At 51.5% G+C, this 13,477-nt stretch overlaps 1 pseudogene; it reads left to right on the forward strand.

The window, feature by feature from the left end:
- The window catches only part of LOC124018546, an 83,201-nt pseudogene that overhangs the window by 32,167 nt on the left and 37,557 nt on the right, over window positions 1–13,477 (forward strand).

Consider the following 13,477-nt stretch of genomic DNA (forward strand, 5'->3'; position numbering starts at 1 on the left):
ATGGACTATCCCCTCTAGTGATGGTGTTATAGGTAATGATCTGATGGACTATCCCCTCTAGTGATGGTGTTATAGTGTTATAGGTAATGAACTGATGGACTATCCCCTCTAGTGATGGTGTTATAGGTAATGAACTGATGGACTATCCCCTCTAGTGATGGTGTTATAGGTAATGAACTGATGGACTATCCCCTCTAGTGATGGTGTTATAGGTAATGAACTGATGGACTATCCCCTCTAGTGATGGTGTTATAGGTAATGAACTGATGGACTATCCCCTCTAGTGATGGTGTTATAGGTAATGAACTGATGGACTATCCCCTCTAGTGATGGTGTTATAGGTAAATGAACTGATGGACTATCCCCTCTAGTGATGGTGTTGTAGTGTTGTAGGTAATGAACTGATGGACTATCCCCTCTAGTGATGGTGTTATAGGTAATGAACTGATGGACTATCCCCTCTAGTGATGGTGTTATAGGTAATGAACTGATGGACTATCCCCTCTAGTGATGGTGTTATAGGTAATGATCTGATGGACTATCCCCTCTAGTGATGGTGTTGTAGTGTTATAGGTAATGAACTGATGGACTATCCCCTCTAGTGATGGTGTTGTAGGTAATGAACTGATGGACTATCCCCTCTAGTGATGGTGTTATAGGTAATGAACTGATGGACTATCCCCTCTAGTGATGGTGTTGTAGTGTTATAGGTAATGAACTGATGGACTATCCCCTCTAGTGATGGTGTTATAGGTAATGGACTGACGGACTATCCCCTCTAGTGATGGTGTTGTAGGTAATGAACTGATGGACTATCCCCTCTAGTGATGGTGTTGTAGGTAATGAACTGATGGACTATCCCCTCTAGTGATGGTGTTATAGGTAATGAACTGATGGACTATCCCCTCTAGTGATGGTGTTATAGGTAATGAACTGATGGACTATCCCCTCTAGTGATGGTGTTGTAGTGTTATAGGTAATGAACTGATGGACTATCCCCTCTAGTGATGGTGTTATAGGTAATGAACTGATGGACTATCCCCTCTAGTGATGGTGTTATAGGTAATGAACTGATGGACTATCCCCTCTAGTGATGGTGTTATAGGTAATGAACTGATGGACTATCCCCTCTAGTGATGGTGTTATAGGTAATGAACTGATGGACTATCCCCTCTAGTGATGGTGTTATAGTGTTATAGGTAATGAACTGATGGACTATCCCCTCTAGTGATGGTGTTATAGTGTTATAGGTAATGAACTGATGGACTATCCCCTCTAGTGATGGTGTTATAGGTAATGAACTGATGGACTATCCCCTCTAGTGATGGTGTTATAGGTAATGAACTGATGGACTTATCCCCTCTAGTGATGGTGTTATAGGTAATGAACTGATGGACTATCCCCTCTAGTGATGGTGTTATAGGTAATGAACTGATGGACTATCCCCTCTAGTGATGGTGTTATAGGTAATGATCTGATGGACTATCCCCTCTAGTGATGGTGTTGTAGTGTTATAGGTAATGAACTGATGGACTATCCCCTCTAGTGATGGTGTTATAGGTAATGAACTGATGGACTATCCCCTCTAGTGATGGTGTTGTAGGTAATGAACTGATGGACTATCCCCTCTAGTGATGGTGTTGTAGTGTTATAGGTAATGGACTGATGGACTATCCCCTCTAGTGATGGTGTTATAGGTAATGAACTGATGGACTATCCCCTCTAGTGATGGTGTTGTAGTGTTATAGGTAATGGACTGATGGACTATCCCCTCTAGTGATGGTGTTATAGGTAATGAACTGATGGACTATCCCCTCTAGTGATGGTGTTATAGTGTTATAGGTAATGAACTGATGGACTATCCCCTCTAGTGATGGTGTTATAGGTAATGAACTGATGGACTATCCCCTCTAGTGATGGTGTTATAGGTAATGAACTGATGGACTATCCCCTCTAGTGATGGTGTTATAGGTAATGAACTGATGGACTATCCCCTCTAGTGATGGTGTTGTAGGTAATGAACTGATGGACTATCCCCTCTAGTGATGGTGTTGTAGGTAATGAACTGATGGACTATCCCCTCTAGTGATGGTGTTATAGGTAATGAACTGATGGACTATCCCCTCTAGTGATGGTGTTATAGGTAATGAACTGATGGACTATCCCCTCTAGTGATGGTGTTGTAGTGTTATAGGTAATGAACTGATGGACTATCCCCTCTAGTGATGGTGTTATAGGTAATGAACTGATGGACTATCCCCTCTAGTGATGGTGTTATAGGTAATGAACTGATGGACTATCCCCTCTAGTGATGGTGTTATAGGTAATGAACTGATGGACTATCCCCTCTAGTGATGGTGTTATAGGTAATGAACTGATGGACTATCCCCTCTAGTGATGGTGTTATAGTGTTATAGGTAATGAACTGATGGACTATCCCCTCTAGTGATGGTGTTATAGTGTTATAGGTAATGAACTGATGGACTATCCCCTCTAGTGATGGTGTTATAGGTAATGAACTGATGGACTATCCCCTCTAGTGATGGTGTTATAGGTAATGAACTGATGGACTTATCCCCTCTAGTGATGGTGTTATAGGTAATGAACTGATGGACTATCCCCTCTAGTGATGGTGTTATAGGTAATGAACTGATGGACTATCCCCTCTAGTGATGGTGTTATAGGTAATGATCTGATGGACTATCCCCTCTAGTGATGGTGTTGTAGTGTTATAGGTAATGAACTGATGGACTATCCCCTCTAGTGATGGTGTTATAGGTAATGAACTGATGGACTATCCCCTCTAGTGATGGTGTTGTAGGTAATGAACTGATGGACTATCCCCTCTAGTGATGGTGTTGTAGTGTTATAGGTAATGGACTGATGGACTATCCCCTCTAGTGATGGTGTTATAGGTAATGAACTGATGGACTATCCCCTCTAGTGATGGTGTTGTAGTGTTATAGGTAATGGACTGATGGACTATCCCCTCTAGTGATGGTGTTATAGGTAATGAACTGATGGACTATCCCCTCTAGTGATGGTGTTATAGTGTTATAGGTAATGAACTGATGGACTATCCCCTCTAGTGATGGTGTTATAGGTAATGAACTGATGGACTATCCCCTCTAGTGATGGTGTTATAGGTAATGAACTGATGGACTATCCCCTCTAGTGATGGTGTTATAGGTAATGAACTGATGGACTATCCCCTCTAGTGATGGTGTTGTAGTGTTATAGGTAATGGACTGATGGACTATCCCCTCTAGTGATGGTGTTGTAGGTAATGAACTGATGGACTATCCCCTCTAGTGATGGTGTTATAGGTAATGAACTGATGGACTATCCCCTCTAGTGATGGTGTTATAGGTAATGAACTGATGGACTATCCCCTCTAGTGATGGTGTTATAGGTAATGAACTGTTGGACTATCCCCTCTAGTGATGGTGTTATAGGTAATGAACTGATGGACTATCCCCTCTAGTGATGGTGTTGTAGGTAATGAACTGATGGACTATCCCCTCTAGTGATGGTGTTATAGGTAATGAACTGATGGACTATCCCCTCTAGTGATGGTGTTGTAGGTAATGAACTGATGGACTATCCCCTCTAGTGATGGTGTTATAGGTAATGGACTGATGGACTATCCCCTCTAGTGATGGTGTTATAGGTAATGAACTGATGGACTATCCCCTCTAGTGATGGTGTTGTAGTGTTATAGGTAATGATCTGACGGACTATCCCCTCTAGTGATGGTGTTATAGGTAATGAACTGACGGACTATCCCCTCTAGTGATGGTGTTGTAGGTAATGAACTGATGGACTATCCCCTCTAGTGATGGTGTTGTAGGTAATGAACTGATGGACTATCCCCTCTAGTGATGGTGTTATAGGTAATGAACTGATGGACTATCCCCTCTAGTGATGGTGTTATAGGTAATGAACTGATGGACTATCCCCTCTAGTGATGGTGTTATAGGTAATGAACTAATGAACTATCCCCTCTAGTGATGGTGTTGTAGGTAATGAACTAATGGACTATCCCCTCTAGTGATGGTGTTGTAGGTAATGAACTGATGGACTATCCCCTCTAGTGATGGTGTTGTAGTGTTATAGGTAATGAACTGATGGACTATCCCCTCTAGTGATGGTGTTATAGGTAATGAACTGATGGACTATCCCCTCTAGTGATGGTGTTGTAGTGTTATAGGTAATGAACTGATGGACTATCCCCTCTAGTGATGGTGTTATAGGTAATGAACTGATGGACTATCCCCTCTAGTGATGGTGTTGTAGTGTTGTAGGTAATGAACTGACGGACTATCCCCTCTAGTGATGGTGTTATAGGTAATGAACTGACGGACTATCCCCTCTTGCTAGATGTCCTCCTTAAATCCTGGTTAATCTCCAGCTGTGTTCAGACCTTTCCCATTCATGTGGAGGGAGACATGGAGAAGAGAGCATCTGTTAACAGCCCTGCTTCCCCTTCACCTTTGGGCATCAGCCATCTTGGCTGACAGCAGTATGACTCATTTAGCTCACCCAGCCTCTTTCTGTCTTTCTCCTCTCCAACCCCCTCCCCCGGTTTCTCTCCCTCCCTCTCCTCTCCGCCCCCTCTCTCCCTCTCCGCCCCCTCTCTCCCTCTCCGCCCCCTCTCTCCCTCTCCGCCCCCCCTCTCTCCCTCTCCGCCCCCTCTCTCCCTCTCCACCCTCTCTCCCTCTCCACCCTCCCTCTCTCCTCCACCCCTCCATCTCTCCTCCTCCACCCCTCCATCTCTCCTCCTCCACCCCTCCATCTCTCCTCCATCTCTCCTCCATCTCTCCTCCATCTCTCCTCCATCTCTCCTCCATCTCTCCTCCATCTCTCCTCCATCTCTCCTCCACCCCTCCATCTCTCCTCCACCCCTCCATCTCTCCTCCACCTCTCCATCTCTCCTCCACCTCTCCATCTCTCCTCCACCCCTCCATCTCTCCTCCACCCCTCCATCTCTCCTCCACCCCTCCATCTCTCCTCCACCCCTCCATCTCTCCTCCACCCCTCCATCTCTCCTCCACCCCTCCATCTCTCCTCCACCCCTCCATCTCTCCTCCTCCACCCCTCCATCTCTCCTCCTCCACCCCTCCATCTCTCCTCCTCCACCCCTCCATCTCTCTTCCTCCACCCCTCCATCTCTCTTCCCTCCCCCCCTCCATCTCTCCTCCTCCTCCTCCACCCCTCCATCTCACCTCCTCCACCCCTCCATCTCACCCCTCCACCCCTCCATCTCACTCCTCCACCCCTCCATCTCTCCTCCTCCACCCCTCCATCTCTCCTCCTCCACCCCTCCATCTCTCCTCCTCCACCCCTCCATCTCTCCTCCTCCACCTCTCCATCTCTCCTCCTCCACCCCTCCATCTCTCCTCCTCCACCCCTCCATCTCTCCTCCTCCATCTCTCCTCCTCCATCTCTCCTCCTCCATCTCTCCTCCTCCATCTCTCCTCCTCCATCTCTCCTCCTCCATCTCTCCTCCACCCCTCCATCTCTCCTCCACCCCTCCATCTCTCCTCCACCCCTCCATCTCTCCTCCACCCCTCCATCTCTCCTCCACCCCTCCATCTCTCCTCCTCCACCCCTCCATCTCTCCTCCTCCACCCCTCCATCTCTCCTCCTCCACCCCTCCATCTCTCTTCCTCCACCCCTCCATCTCTCTTCCTCCACCCCTCCATCTCTCTTCCTCCACCCCTCCATCTCTCCTCCTCCTCCTCCACCCCTCCATCTCACCTCCTCCACCCCTCCATCTCACCCCTCCACCCCTCCATCTCACTCCTCCACCCCTCCATCTCTCCTCCTCCACCCCTCCATCTCTCCTCCTCCACCCCTCCATCTCTCCTCCTCCACCCCTCCATCTCTCCTCCTCCACCTCTCCATCTCTCCTCCTCCACCTCTCCATCTCTCCTCCTCCACCCCTCCATCTCTCCTCCTCCATCTCTCCTCCTCCATCTCTCCTCCTCCATCTCTCCTCCTCCATCTCTCCTCCTCCATCTCTCCTCCTCCATCTCTCCTCCACCCCTCCATCTCTCCTCCACCCCTCCATCTCTCCTCCACCCCTCCATCTCTCCTCCACCCCTCCATCTCTCCTCCACCTCTCCATCTCTCCTCCATCTCTCCTCCTCCACCCCTCCATCTCTCCTCCATCTCTCCTCCTCCACCCCTCCATCTCTCCTCCACCTCTCCCCCATCTCTCCTCCATCTCTCCCCCATCTCTCCCCCACCCCTCCATCTCTCCCCCACCCCCTCTCTCTCCCCTCTCCAACCTCCTCCCCCTGTTTCTCTCTCCTCTCCACCCCCCTTTCTCTCTCCTCTCCTCCACCCCTCTCTCTCTCTCTCCTCTCCTCCACCCCCTCTCTCTCTCTCTCCACCCCCCTCTCTCCCTCTCTCCTCTCCTCCACTCCTCCTCCACCCCTTCATCTCTCCTCCTCCACCCCTCTCTCTCCTCTCCAACCTCCTCCCTCTCCACCCCCCCTCTCTCCCTCTCTCCTCTCCTCCTCCACCCCTCCATCTCTCCTCCTCCACCCCTCTCTCTCTCTCTCCTCTCCAACCTCCTCCCCCTGTTTCTCTCTCCTCTCCACCCCCCTCTCTCTCCTCTCTCTCCTCTCCTCCACCCCTCCACCCCACCCCTCTCTCTCTCCTCTCCAACCTCCTCCCTCTCCACCCCCCTCTCTCTCCCTCTCTCCTCTCTCCCCTCTCTCTCCTCTCCACCCCCCCCCTCTCTCCTCTCTCTCCTCTCCTCCACCCCTCTGTCTCTCCCCCCCCAGGCTCGGCCCTGGCTGCCAGTGTGTGTAAAAAGATAACAGGCCGTCTGACCAGTGCCATCGCCAAGCAGGAGGATGTGTCAGTTCAGCTGGAGGCTCTGGACATCATGGCTGACATGCTCTGCAGGTTGGTGTGTGTTCTCCACTGTCTGACTGTTGGTGTGTGTTCTCCACTGTCTGACCTCTGACCTGAACCCAGGTTGGTGTGTGTTCTCCACTGTCTGACCTCTGACCTGAACCCAGGTTGGTGTGTGTTCTCCACTGTCTGACCTCTGACCTGAACCCAGGTTGGTGTGTGTGTTCTCCACTGTCTGACTGTTGGTGTGTGTGTTCTCCACTGTCTGACCTCTGACCTAAACCCGGGTTGGTGTGTGTGTTCTCCACTGTCTGACCTCTGACCTGGACCCAGGTTGGTGTGTGTTCTCCACTGTCTGACCTCTGACCTGAACCCAGGTTGGTGTGTGTTCTCCACTGTCTGACCTCTGACCTGAACCCAGGTTGGTGTGTGTTCTCCACTGTCTGACCTCTGACCTGAACCCAGGTTGGTGTGTGTTCTCCACTGTCTGACCTCTGACCTGGACCCAGGTTGGTGTGTGTTCTCCACTGTCTGACCTCTGACCTCTGACCTGGACCCATTATAGACTATAGTTGGTCCTTTGTCATTGGGTTACTTTATTATTCAATTGGATCTCTAAATGTATTTCTGAGTTCTGCCTGTAAAAATGAGTTTGGGACGGTCCAGGAATGTTCTGGAGTTATTTAACTGTTTCTGGACCAGGACAGTATGGGAAAATATTTGACAAGACGGGACAGGAATTAATTTTCACTCCTGGTGCCAACCTCTAGTCTGCTGGTGAACTTTCACCCCTCCATCCTGTCCTGCCTGCTTCCTCAGCTGACCAGACCCTACGTAGTCTATCATACCGCCTGATGACACTACTTAACACTACTTAACATAGTGCTAACCTCTCTCCCTCTCCTCTAACAGACAGGGTGGTCTCCTGGTGAACTTTCACCCCTCCATCCTGTCCTGCCTGCTTCCTCAGCTGACCAGCCCCCGCCTGGCGGTGAGGAAGAGGACCATCATCGCTCTGGGTCACCTGGTCATGTCCTGTGGGAACCTGGTGTTTGTGGACCTGATTGAACACCTGCTGTCAGAGTTGTCTCGTAACGACTCCATGTCCACCACCCGTACCTACATCCAGTGTATCGCAGCCATCAGCAGACAGGCCGGACACAGGATCGGTGAGTTTCAGAGACACACAGACACACAGGCCGGACACAGGATTGGTGAGTTTCAGAGACACACAGACACACAGGCCGGACACAGGATCGGTGAGTTTCAGAGACACGCAGACACACAGGCTGGACACAGGATCGGTGAGTTTTACGGAGACACACAGGCTGGACACAGGATCGGTGAGTTTCACGGAGACACACAGGCTGGACACAGGATCGGTGAGTTTCACGGAGACACGCAGGCCGGACACAGGATCGGTGAGTTTCACGGAGACACGCAGGCCGGACACAGGATCGGTGAGTTTCACGGAGACACGCAGGCCGGACACAGGATCGGTGAGTTTCACAGAGACACACAGACACACAGTCTGGACACAGGATCGGTGAGTTTCACGGAGACACTGGGGTGGCGATAGAAGTCATGTTGATAACGTAGTGGAATATCTTTCATTTTTCTAGTTGACCGGTTGACACAGAAACCCTGCAGTAATTTGTTTTTCAATTCCTAGGGGCGGCCTAGCGGTTAGAGGAGGGGCGGCCTAGCGGTTAGAGGAGGGGCGGCCTAGCGGTTAGAGGAGGGGCGGCCTAGCGGTTAGAGGAGGGGCGGCCTAGCGGTTAGAGGAGGGGTAGCCTAGCGGTTAGAGGAGGGGTAGCCTAGCGGTTAGAGGAGGGGTAGCCTAGCGGTTAGAGGAGGGGTAGCCTAGCGGTTAGAGGAGGGGTAGCCTAGCGGTTAGAGGAGGGGTAGCCTAGCGGTTAGAGGAGGGGTAGCCTAGCGGTTAGAGGAGGGGTAGCCTAGGTTATTATTATTATTATTATTATTATTATATTAGGTAGCCTAGCGGTTAGAGGAGTGGTGGCCTAGCGGTTAGAGGAGGGGTAGCCTAGCGGTTAGAGGAGGGGTAGCCTAGCGGTTAGAGGCAGGGGGTAGCCTAGCGGTTAGAGGCAGGGGGTAGCCTAGCGGTTAGAGGCAGGGGGTAGCCTAGCGGTTAGAGGCAGGGGTAGCCTAGCGGTTAGAGGCAGGGGGTAGCCTAGCGGTTAGAGGCAGGGGGTAGCCTAGCGGTTAGAGGCAGGGGGTAGCCTAGCGGTTAGAGGCAGGGGGGGCCTAGCGGTTAGAGGAGGGGTAGCCTAGCGGTTAGAGGAGGGGTAGCCTAGCGGTTAGAGGAGGGGTAGCCTAGGTTATTATTATTATTATTATATTAGGTAGCCTAGCGGTTAGAGGAGTGGTGGCCTAGCGGTTAGAGGAGTGGTGGCCTAGCGGTTAGAGGAGGGGTAGCCTAGCGGTTAGAGGAGGGGTAGCCTAGCGGTTAGAGGAGGGGTAGCCTAGCGGTTAGAGGCAGGGGGTAGCCTAGCGGTTAGAGGAGGGGCGGCCTAGCGGTTAGAGGAGGGGCGGCCTAGCGGTTAGAGGAGGGGCGGCCTAGCGGTTAGAGGAGGGGCGGCCTAGCGGTTAGAGGAGGGGCGGCCTAGCGGTTAGAGGAGGGGCGGCCTAGCGGTTAGAGGAGGGGCGGCCTAGCGGTTAGAGGAGGGGCGGCCTAGCGGTTAGAGGAGGGGCGGCCTAGCGGTTAGAGGAGGGGCAGCCTAGCGGTTAGAGGAGGGGTAGCCTAGCGGTTAGAGGAGGGGTAGCCTAGGTTATTATTATTATTATTATTATTATTATATTAGGTAGCCTAGCGGTTAGAGGAGTGGTGGCCTAGCGGTTAGAGGAGTGGTGGCCTAGCGGTTAGAGGCGGGGTAGCCTAGCGGTTAGAGGCGGGGTAGCCTAGCGGTTAGAGGCGGGGTAGCCTAGCGGTTAGAGGCAGGCGGTAGCCTAGCGGTTAGAGGCAGGGGCGGCCTAGCGGTTAGAGGCAGGGGCGGCCTAGCGGTTAGAGGCAGGGGCGGCCTAGCGGTTAGAGGAGGGGCGGCCTAGCGGTTAGAGGAGGGGCGGCCTAGCGGTTAGAGGAGGGGCGGCCTAGCGGTTAGAGGAGGGGCGGCCTAGCGGTTAGAGGAGGGGCGGCCTAGCGGTTAGAGGAGGGGCGGCCTAGCGGTTAGAGGAGGGGCGGCCTAGCGGTTAGAGGAGGGGCGGCCTAGCGGTTAGAGGAGGGGCGGCCTAGCGGTTAGAGGAGGGCGGCCTAGCGGTTAGAGGAGGGCGGCCTAGCGGTTAGAGGAGGGGCGGCCTAGCGGTTAGAGGAGGGGCGGCCTAGCGGTTAGAGGAGGGGCGGCCTAGCGGTTAGAGGAGGGGCGGCCTAGCGGTTAGAGGAGGGGCGGCCTAGCGGTTAGAGGAGGGGCGGCCTAGCGGTTAGAGGAGGGGCGGCCTAGCGGTTAGAGGAGGGGCGGCCTAGCGGTTAGAGGAGGGGCGGCCTAGCGGTTAGAGGAGGGGCGGCCTAGCGGTTAGAGGAGGGGCGGCCTAGCGGTTAGAGGAGGGGCGGCCTAGCGGTTAGAGGCGGCCTAGCGGTTAGAGGCGGCCTAGCGGTTAGAGGAGGGGCGGCCTAGCGGTTAGAGGCGGCCTAGCGGTTAGAGGCGGGGGCGGCCTAGCGGTTAGAGGCGGGGGCGGCCTCTAACCGCTAGTTCTTAACTGACTTGCCGAGTTATATACAAGTAAAATAACTGAGAAATATATATATATATATATATATTGATTTCTCATAATTACATGATGTAATATTACTGTAGGAGCTAGGAACACAAGCATTCACACTACACCCACAATAACATCTGCTAAGTATGTGACCAATAACGTCTGCTGAATATGTGACCAATCACACCTGCTGAGTATGTGACCAATCACACCTGCTGAGTATGTGACCAATCACACCTGCTGAGTATGTGACCAATCACACCTGCTGAGTATGTGACCAATCACACCTGCTGAGTATGTGACCAATCACACCTGCTGAGTATGTGACCAATCACACCTGCTGAGTATGTGACCAATCACACCTGCTGAGTATGTGACCAATCACACCTGCTGAGTATGTGACCAATCACACCTGCTGAGTATGTGACCAATCACACCTGCTGAGTATGTGACCAATCACACCTGCTGAGTATGTGACCAATCACACCTGCTGAGTATGTGACCAATCACACCTGCTGAGTATGTGACCAATCACACCTGCTGAGTATGTGACCAATCACACCTGCTGAGTATGTGACCAATCACACCTGCTGAGTATGTGACCAATCACACCTGCTGAGTATGTGACCAATCACACCTGCTGAGTATGTGACCAATCACACCTGCTGAGTATGTGACCAATCACACCTGCTGAGTATGTGACCAATCACACCTGCTGAGTATGTGACCAATCACACCTGCTGAGTATGTGACCAATCACACCTGCTGAGTATGTGACCAATCACACCTGCTGAGTATGTGACCAATCACACCTGCTGAGTATGTGACCAATCACACCTGCTGAGTATGTGTATGTGACCAATAGAATGTGATTTGAGTTGTGCAGTTCATTTTAGAGATGTTTATACACAGTGTCATTTCTCCAGGAGAAGAAGTGACTCGCCAGCCTGCGTCTTGTGACCTGCGTTAGTTGTCAGTCCTGTTCAGGAGAATTACATTTGAGTTCACCGCGGTCGACCTTTGAATCTTGATTATATTTGGGGATGGGCTGAATTAATATGGATCCGTTGGAGCTTGTCTGTCTGTCTGTCTGTCTGTCTGTCTGTCTGTCTGTCTGTCTGTCTGTCTGTCTGTCTGTCTGTCTGTCTGTCTGTCTGTCTGTCTGTCTGTCTGTCTGTCTGTCTGTCTGTCTGTCTGTCTGTCTGTCTGTCTGTCTGTCTGTCTGTCTGTCTGTCTGTCGCCATTGACAACAAGTATTTTAGCGTTGTCTAATATATTATTTCACCTAGAAAATCTTTCTTTTCAATTAGACATCTTCTTTTTTTTAAAGAATAACCCCCGAAGGAAGTCATTGTCTCCTTGATGTTTGAGAGAAGCCATTACTTCTGGTCAGGGACGCGACAGTTTGACAGGAGATGGGAGAGTCTCCTCTTTACATTTACATTTACATTTAAGTCATTTAGCAGACGCTCTTATCCAGAGCGACTTACAAATTGGTGCATTCACCTTATGACATCCAGTGGAACAGCCACTTTACAATAGTGCATCTACATATTTTAAGGGGGGGTGAGAAGGATTACTTTATCCTATCCTAGGTATTCCTTAAAGAGGTGGGGTTTCAGGTGTCTCCGGAAGGTGGTGATTGATTCCGCTGTCCTGGCGTCGTGAGGGAGTTTGTTCCACCATTGGGGAGCCAGAGCAGCGAACAGTTTTGACTGGGCTGAGCGGGAACTGTACTTCCTCAGTGGTAGGGAGGCGAGCAGGCCAGAGGTGGATGAACGCAGTGCCCTTATTTGGGTGTAGGGCCTGATCAGAGCCTGGAGGTACTGAGGTGCCGTTCCCCTCACAGCTCCGTAGGCAAGCACCATGGTCTTGTAGCGGATGCGAGCTTCAACTGGAAGCCAGTGGAGAGAGTGGAGGAGCGGGGTGACGTGAGAGAACTTGGGAAGGTTGAACACCAGACGGGCTGCGGCGTTCTGGATGAGTTGTAGGGGTTTAATGGCACAGGCAGGGAGCCCAGCCAACAGCGAGTTGCAGTAATCCAGACGGGAGATGACAAGTGCCTGGATTAGGACCTGTGCCGCTTCCTGTGTGAGGCAGGGTCGTACTCTGCGGATGTTGTAGAGCATGAACCTACAGGAACGGGCCACCGCCTTGATGTTAGTTGAGAACGACAGGGTGTTGTCCAGGATCACGCCAAGGTTCTTAGCGCTCTGGGAGGAGGACACAATGGAGTTGTCAACCGTGATGGCGAGATCATGGAACGGGCAGTCCTTCCCCCGGGAGGAAGAGCAGCTCCGTCTTGCCGAAGTTCAGCTTGAGGTGGTGATCCGTCATCCACACTGATATGTCTGCCAGACATGCAGAGATGCGATTCGCCACCTGGTCATCAGAAGGGGGAAAGGAGAAGATTAATTGTGTGTCGTCTGCATAGCAATGATAGGAGAGACCATGTGAGGTTATGACAGAGCCAAGTGACTTGGTGTATAGCGAGAATAGGAGAGGGCCTAGAACAGAGCCCTGGGGGGACACCAGTGGTGAGAGCGCATGGTGAGGAGACAGATTCTCGCCACGCCACCTGGTCTGTCCTTATTTACCTGGAGATCTGTCACTTTCTCCTCTCTGTGGAAGAGTGGAGGAGGGAGAGTGTTTTTGTGGAGGGAAATGGAGAGAGGGAAGTCATTGAGGCTAGCCTAGCTCCTCTTTTTCTCTCTCTCTTTTCTCTTTTTTTCCTCCCACCCCATCAACCAATCACACGCTGTGTTTGATGAGCCAGGGACAGCAGTGATTTAACATGTGCAAGATTACTTCAGTGAAGAGCAGCACTCCAAAACTATTTCTCTCCCCGCTCTCCCTCCGGTCTCTCTCCATATCCTGCCATCCCCTGTTTTTTAAT

This window comes from Oncorhynchus gorbuscha, unplaced genomic scaffold, assembly GCF_021184085.1.
Source record: "Oncorhynchus gorbuscha isolate QuinsamMale2020 ecotype Even-year unplaced genomic scaffold, OgorEven_v1.0 Un_scaffold_542, whole genome shotgun sequence".
Taxonomy (NCBI): Eukaryota; Metazoa; Chordata; class Actinopteri; order Salmoniformes; family Salmonidae; genus Oncorhynchus; species Oncorhynchus gorbuscha.